Below are 6,106 nucleotides of genomic sequence, written 5' to 3'. Positions count from 1 at the left end.
GCTGAGTTATAGTCACGTCGATTCAAGTGACGGCTGAGTTATAGTAAGTGATGGATGAGTTATCACAACAAAAAATCTGAAAGTCGATTGCTGATATAAATCCGTAAAGGTCTCGACGCGGATTGAATTATGGTTTCCCGCCAAAATTTTGCTTAACAATAAATTATTGGTCTATTACCTCTCAACTACAAATAGAGCCGTCAAGTGACTGAGCTATAATATTCCCGTTTCTTTAGACTATTATCTCTCAGCTACAAACTAGAATAAATTTATTTTTTGCAACACTATGTCCGCTCGAGCACCCTTATTGCCGGATCTCCCCGACAATGTTTTCATAAAAATTGTTTCCCTTGCTGCAGAAGATCAATGGTGGTCACTTGGTTCTATTTTAAGGGCTGGTCGTAGGGGAAGAAATGCAGTATACAATAAAGAAGTTCTGGAGACAGCTGCTATCTACAGCCTTTGTACTGATCCATCACAAATCAACACATCCAATGCCCCTGATGGTGGCGTCCAGATTGAAGGGCGGTACATGCCTTTCTTCGTCAAATGCTTTGACGTTGGCAACCCCATTGCCATCTACTACGAAGGGCTAAGGGTTTTGGCTGAGGATAGAGATATCCTCCGTGGGATTGATATTCTCAGTCGTATTGTACCGGCCGATCGAGATGCCACCTTCGCATGTGGGGTACTAAGTATTTGTCTAGGGAATGAGGTTCCATTACCTCCAGTTGTTTGATGCACATCATTATCCTCTGATTTTTTCGGGTGCCTTGGCAACCGGTGATGATTTTGTGTTTGAGTTATCTCGTTATAAGACGGCCCGGAAAAACTCATACACAGCCTCCCTTCTCTATCCTGACAGCCCGTTACTCCCTTCACCCGTTTGTGCTTGGATGTGTGCTTTGGAGTATGGTTTACATTCTCTCCGCTATGGAGGCTATGAAATCGTGTGCAAAAATTGTTACCTTTTGTGGTTGTGCCTCAAAGTCTCTGAGATCCTTTAGGGTTTCCATTTCCAGTTCTACCTTATCAACTCGTGACTCGAAAATAAGTATTATCCATTTCTGCGGCTAGTATCTTTTTTCCTGTATTAAAGGTCCCTTCTTTGTTGGTTTACCTATATATGTTCTACGTATCCACCTTTTATGCTTCCACATTTTAGTATCTACTCTCACTTTGAGCCTGAGTTTTAATTTTACGGGAAAACGAAAGGTGACTACTTCTCACTTGGGACGGCTGAGTTATAGTGAATAACGGCTGAGTTATCAAAATGAATAATCTATGATGGCTGAGTTATCAAAAGAAAAGGTTGCGTCTATTATTAGGTTAACTTACGGTTTCCCGCCAAAATTTTGCTTAACAGATGAGTTATACTTTTACGGGAAAACGAATGTTCTCGTTGATGGCTGAGTTATAGTAAGTAATGACTAAGTTATCATACGAAACAATCTGAAAGTAGATAGCTGATATATATGACTGGACGGCTGAGTTAACAAAAGGAACAATCTGAGAGCAAACGACTGGTTTAAACGACTTGACGGCTGAGTTATTACACAAAATAAAACAAATCTCCCTAACTACATCTGACAAGTTTTCACATTGTGCCCAACTTGCTTACATCGCGAACATGCTGGTTGCTTCCTACGGCGTTTATTTTCAATGGCAACTTCCAAAGATGATTTAATCCTACGTTTCTTGGGCCTTCCTGGCTGGTTCACAACAATCGGAGGCAAGCACTTCTGATTATCTACAACTTCAGGAGAAGGGAATGATTCATCTGGAGGCATGATTGAACCAGCCCATCCGTTAACCAAATCGACACTCCTAAATTTCGAATCGCACATGGATATACGAGACACATCAAAATGCTCTGCAGCTGCGATTGCATGGATGCATGGTATTTTCTCGTGGTCGAAACGACGGCATGTGCATTTTTTTAGTTCCAAATTTACAACATGCAAAGATGATCCATAGCTCACTTGCACATGTACAACATCAATCGTTAGTACCTCCATAAGTCTTGCTGCGGTGGCACGTTCCTAGTAGGGAGTAGAACAAAAAAAAAACGTTTTAGGCTGAATTATTAAAAGAATAACAGCTGAGTTATGAAAACAATTATGGCTGATTTGTGGAAACTATAATGGTCATGGCTGATATATGGAAACAGTTACGGCTGATATATGGAAGCTGTTATGGCTGAGTTATGTAAACTTACCTGTAACAATTTCTCAGCACCTTGAGTGATCGTTGTTAGCTGCGATTTCGCATCCTCTCTCCATTCAGAAAACCATCTGGTCATCATATTCCATATCGCTTCTAGCAGTCGAACTATGGGAAGACTTCTAGCATTTGACAGTGCATGGTTCATTGATTCTGCAATATTCGTTGTCATTAAATTGTACCTTTCACCCTGGAAATGAACACGCGCCCACATTCGGAAACCAGCATGTTGGAGGTATCCATGTAGTTCGGGATGACGTGCTTCAATCTCATTGAAAGCCTCATTAAAATCAGACAGCCTAAAACACCTTGCAGCTTTTTTCACCAGAGGGAACAAATGTTCATAATTCAAAACATTTCACAGAAGGCGAAGCGTTAGGAACTCATAAATGTTCCAAAAAGCTGAATGCACAATGTAATGCCTGCAACATGAAATTGATTTTAATCTTTGAAGAAAAGACCACAGATAATCCTAGAACCGTGATAATCAGAACTATGCTTATATATGATATTTAAGCCTAGAACCGTGACAAACTGAACTCAAACATGTGATATGCATATGTTCTGTGAGCCCAAGGTTGAGACCACATACCAACTCTTTTGAAGTTTGCTGAATCTAGTAATAGTTGATTTCGAATGACATCCAAATTGCTTCAACCCATAGGCCTACGCATAGAAAACCCGCCACTTGTGATCTCTTGGCGTTTCACGGTTTTGTACGCCTGCTTCGTCGCGTCGCTCGATTGGCTTGTCCTTTCTAGTATTTGGTTGGTTGTGGACTCCATTTCTGGTAGTTTTAAAGGAGATTAGAGTTGAATTTTGACGAAATGAAACTGAAAACGTGAAGAATCTATAGCGACATGTAGAGGAAGCAGCGTTACGAAAACCATTACAAACCTAATTATCGTCGTTGAGGATGATGATATGACATAATTATTGTTAGAGATTTAGAATTTGCAAAATAGTAAGCTGATGTGGCACAATGTATGGGTTTTTAAGAAGCTGGTGTGGACATTCTCAAAGGGCTAAAATTATTTCTTTTATTAGTATTAATTACGCAAGGAAGCTTTTTGCCAAAAAAGCAAAAAGACAAATAATACAAATTTATCAATTACTGTTTCTTAAAACTCAAAACATATGAAAAATGTTTTAAAATAATGACAGGCTTACGAAGTATGTTGTTGGAACAAACGCAAACCCACCAAAAAACGCCAATATATAGGCCGCCGAGAAATGGAAACGTCATACCAACGAACATAGTAGCGGCTTGCAGAATCATAGTAATTTTGATTAATTTATAACTTGTGTATCAAGAAACTATATATATTACACACAATAAGGTCTTACCAACGTAGAAATTGCGGACAACGAACCGAAGGAACCAATTCGGTCTGAAATTCATTTTCTTAACCAATAATGTCTCCATCATATCCAAAACCGGCATCGCATATATCTGAAAAATAGCGGTTCTGTTAACATCGGTTTAACTTTTTTTCCCCAAAGAAAGGGTTTAGAAGAAAAAAAAAATTACCTGGTAGCTACCAATGATATGGATCACAACAAAAATGTTTGCGGTTGCGATTAACCAAACCGGTTTCTTGAGTGTTCCAAGAATGTTGTCGTCAACAGCGTTCCCGAACATCCAATAACCGATAAGTGCGACCGGAAAATAGAGTGCGACGATAATATAAGCAACGACGACTCCTTTCCACATTGGTCCTTTCAAAGGCTTATCAGGGGTCGAGGGGATCGTGGCTTGGATTTCTAAGACAACGTTATGGCCTGCATATGCAAACGCTACTTCGCCTAACCCGCTGAAGAAGTTGAATACAGTTCCTGCTGTGGATTTCGCTTTGTAACCGTATTCAACATTTTCTTGAACACCTTTAGCAGCAGAGGCTGACCAAGCAATTGTGGAGTAGCTAGAAACACCAAAATGGAATAATAATAATAAAAAATTGGATCCCGTTCATTGTTTCAGGACATCGGATTTACCTTTCCAACTCAAATTAATTTGCAATTGAGAAATCTGTTTACGTACCTGAGGGACATAACCGCGGCAGCGAGAGAAACGCCGGATATGGAGTTGAAGTTAGGGAGATGAGAAAGGACGAAGTGTACGGATGCAAAAATCATAATGAAGTAAGTGAGTTTGATTGGTTTACAATCCTCGCATATGAGTTCATGAAACTTCTTTAGAGATTTGCCTCCAGTGACCATATAAACGATGCAAACGCCAACTTCTACGATCAGCTGTTGCGGCACGACTATGTAGAGTCCAAGCTTTTCGCCAAACGCATGTTGTCCAAGCTCGTGGTAGCGGTCAAAACGCTTTCCTGGAACCATTTCGTGCATCTCCACCATTTGCCATAGTGTGTATAGTGTTATGATCCATGACAATACCAGAACTACCACACCCGGTCCCCTGTACACCGGTTAATTTATTTAGCCTAAAACCGAATTAGTCAGTGATTAATTGCATCTTATATTCCTCTATTATCAAAATATTTTATATCTGGAATATATTTAAAACTAGAAAATATAAGTAGGGTAAATACATCACTGACACTTGTTATATTTCTGGTAATTTCAGTAAATCATCCATATTATATATTTTGTCATGTTTTTCACTAAAAATTGATATAGAACACTTTTTAGTGTAAATTCATCACATGCATCTCTCATAATTTATCACATAAACCTTTTCTTACCTGACATAAAACATTTCTATTTTCTAATATGGCTGGGGAACTAGATTAAGTTGGTTTGGTTACGGTTCAATTTGGTTAGTCTGGTTCAAATATTGACAACCAAACTCTAAGCAAAGTGATTTCGATAACTTCGATTTGGTTCGAATGGGTTCGGTTTAAACGTCATCGCGCGCTATAGAAAATCATTGCATTGCATCATTCAAAGTTTTATTTTGTTGTGAGCTTAACTACTTTTTGATTCACTGCATCAGTTAATTAAGGTTAGTTACAACACCAACCGAGCTGAGCCATGGCGTAAGGGAGGCTGAGGACACCGGCTCCAACCATGGCCGTGACATTGTGGAACGCAGAGTACCACCACTTCGCATTTCTCGATGATGTTATCGGGAGCCAGGCGTCGATTTCTTTTTTCTCTTGCTGTTTTCTCATCCATCTGTTATATGAACACATCCATCAATACAACTATATTTTGGGTATGAAATATATATTCGAAGGAGTACTTTTTGTGGTAATCACAAAACAGAAACAGAAGAGTGGAAAACTAACATCTTTAGTGTGTGAATCTTCATCAGGAGCTTGCTTTCCCATGGGGACACAGTATTAGAAAGAGTAGAAGAGGAGAGAAAGAGAGAGAAGATACAAAAGAGCTTAACAAGTCTTCACAATGCTGAGGCAACCTTACTTATATACAATCACACACACACACACACACATATATATATATATATATATATATAGCTAAATACGATGAGAGAAAGATACATATATAGAGAGAGAGGTTTGTTTGACTTCTAAAACTACTTGTGTTGAAGTTTTATTATGTTCAATACGCCACAAAGAAAATTTAATATCTTACATGCACCCACCTTAAAAGAAAAAAAAATATAAAGTATTAGTATGTGTTTGTACGTTCACACCACGATCACATATTCACATATAATAAACATTCTTAGTTGTCGTTACACACATATATACATAAAAAAAGATAATAAAATGAAACATCATAAACAAAAGAGATCACTTACATATTAATTGTAGAGAATTTTAACGATTCTACCACGTTGGAAACTCATTTTTTTCAATGTACCACATTCAAAAATCCTTTTCAAGAACTACCACAAGTGTCTTTCAAAATGATCATTTTAGCCCTACAAATTCTTTACATTGCATTC

General features: G+C 38.4%; 1 pseudogene; it reads right to left on the bottom strand.

The window, feature by feature from the left end:
* On the bottom strand, positions 3,218 to 5,323 carry LOC104698681 (annotated as a pseudogene).

This window comes from Camelina sativa, chromosome 6 (genome assembly GCF_000633955.1).
Source record: "Camelina sativa cultivar DH55 chromosome 6, Cs, whole genome shotgun sequence".
Lineage (NCBI taxonomy): Eukaryota > Viridiplantae > Streptophyta > Magnoliopsida > Brassicales > Brassicaceae > Camelina > Camelina sativa.
The sequence above is the reverse complement of the archived record's forward strand: the minus strand, read 5'-3'. Positions and strand labels throughout refer to the sequence as shown.